This window comes from Henckelia pumila, chromosome 4 (assembly GCF_033568475.1).
Source record: "Henckelia pumila isolate YLH828 chromosome 4, ASM3356847v2, whole genome shotgun sequence".
Classification (NCBI taxonomy): Eukaryota; Viridiplantae; Streptophyta; class Magnoliopsida; order Lamiales; family Gesneriaceae; genus Henckelia; species Henckelia pumila.
The window spans coordinates 182,632,498-182,635,341 of NC_133123.1; positions in this window are offsets into that span (position 1 = coordinate 182,632,498).

Consider the following 2,844-nt stretch of genomic DNA (forward strand, 5'->3'; position numbering starts at 1 on the left):
TTAATAATATCATATATTTATAACTTTTAAAAAATATAAAGTTTTTTTGTATAAAGTTGAATATATATACTGATCAATACGTATCGAAATTTCTGTATATCATAAAATTTTGGTATAATCGTTATGCTAATTATATGTACCAAAATTTTCGGTACACCGATTTCGGTATATCAAAAGTTTTGGTGTGGTATCGCTATAAAAAAAATTTATTCAATATTTTTCGATATGACATACATTTTTGGTACGATACAGTTTGTTGTCCTTAAGTATATAATCATTTTGGCGACCAAATTATGGTATCTTCAATATAATTTCGGATTTTTTATTTTCCTCTAGTATTATTATATACTACAACTCTTTAGGATTTTAAAACACAATGTCCCACAAAATCTTATAATTCCAAAAAATATTGTTTCATACTTTCATTAACCCATTTTTAACAATGTATAAGAGGAAACTATTTAAATTTATTTTTTAATAGACCAAAATAACAATATACAAATCATATTTAAATTTTTTATTATTTTAATTTAATATAGATGGTAAAATTTTCATATTGATAAATTTATTTAATTTGGTAAGATTATAAAAAATTTTAAGTGTATATACACAAAAACCAAATATAAAAGTTTTTTAACATTAACTTTTTGCAAAAAATAAAAAAACATATTACAATTTGTTCGGAGTTTAAAATTTATAAATGGTTAAAATTATAAATTTTAACTAATAAGATAGAATATTATACTTTTCTTCGAATTTAAAGACCAAAAATATGTTCATTAATAAATTATCATTGTTTAATCTATCATATTTTTCTCTTATATGTGTGTTTTAATTGCAAATATTTTTTATTATATTTGTTTTTAGTTTTCTTAAAGAGCGAAATTAGATAATTGATAGGGCAAAATTTTATAACGAATATTAAAATTAAAAAAAATAATTATCATGTTAAAAAAATCTATGGTAAAAAATTATAGACTATATTTTATTATTGTTTTTTTAGTGTTTTGTGTAGTTATCTTTCAAAAGTATATACTCTCATAAAACCCGATAAATATTATTTTTATTATAATAAAAAATAATTTAAATTTATTTTTAAGTTTTCTTCTTCTATTATTTTTATTTTCAATGCAGACAAAATTAAAAATATTTCCTTTTACCATCAAAAAAACTAATAAGAAAACAAATGTATTTTATGTGTGTTATATAAATATTTTTAATTTAATAAATTATTTGATGAAATATTTTTTAAAAGCTAAATTACAACATGCGACTTCTCTTGTTGAAAAAAGCTAAATTACAATATACAATCTACATTGTATATTTTTTATGTGTATATAAATATTTTTAATTTTATGTGATTGATCACCAATTATTTTCAATACAGGCTCATCACCAATTGTAATAAAAAAAATATCATCATTTTATTCATGAAATTTTCCCCCAAAGTGCATGCTAACTTGTGGTGCCTAAAAAATTATAAATATATATGGAATATATATGAAGAATTCAAATTCATAATCACCATAAAAATAAGATATTAAAATAACAATATTTACCCCAATCACATCTAGAAAAATAAAGTGATAAATTAACACAAATTAAAATATAATAATAAATGCATGCTAAGATCATTTAATTACACGACACTTCAAGATTAAACATGACAAAAAATTTTGATTCATCCATGACTTCTGCGTTCGTCAAATATTTAAATTTCTTGAATTCAAATTTCTTTGACGAAAAATTATGATTTTTTTATTTCGAACACATTTGTTTTATAAAATATTACATTTTCAAAATTTTTAAAAGAGCGTCATCTAGAATATTTGGTATATTGACTTTTCATAAATCTATATTATGTATATTAATTAGAACCTTGATATAAATTTACTTAACATATTCTAAAAAATAATTATCATTTTTAATCAAATTTATTAATCGACAAAAAATTTGAATTTTTTGAAAAATATTTATTTTTAAAAATTCTGATAGAAAAATAATATATGATTTTTTATAATGTCTTTTTATATTCTTTTTATTAGTAAGAGTTATATCAACCAAGATAAAGAATTTAATGTAATAACACAAAATTGGTATGCCATTTAAAGATTATCTCAAATGATATAAGTATTTCTCATAAATATGGTAAATATTTTAAAACGAATCAAATTTTTCTGCGAATAATATTATCTTCTGTATTCTAACATAAAAATTTTTTTAAAGAAAATTGAACCTCCTTAATTCTGTAAAATTTCTAAATTTTAATTCTAAATTAGGTAAATTGTATTATTTATGGAACATTTTATATGTAATTGAGAAATTTTCTAAATTCGTTGTATTATTATAGAAATTTAGAATTTATTAAAATTTCACATATATGTGGTAATTTGTTTCAAAATTTGATTTGGTAATTTGTTTCAAAATTTGATTTGAAGCAAATTTTCAGACGAATTTTGACCCATATAAATTTTAATTCTAAATTACAAAAATTTTATCATTTATTGAAAATTTTATATATAATTGGGAAGTCTTAAAAATTTTGTTGTTTTATTATTATTATTATTATTTTTATTATTATTATTATTATTATTATTATTATTATTATTATTATTATTATTATTATTATTATTATTATTATTATTATTATTGTTGTTGTTGTTGTTGTTGTTGTTGTTGTTGTTGTTGTTATTGTTATTATTATTATTAATATTTTTATTTTTATTATTATATAATATATATATATATATAGCATTTATTTAAGATTTCACATATATATGATAATTTTTTGAAAAGTTTGTTCGTTGGCGTTGGAAGCATGTTTTCAGATGAATTTATTTTCGT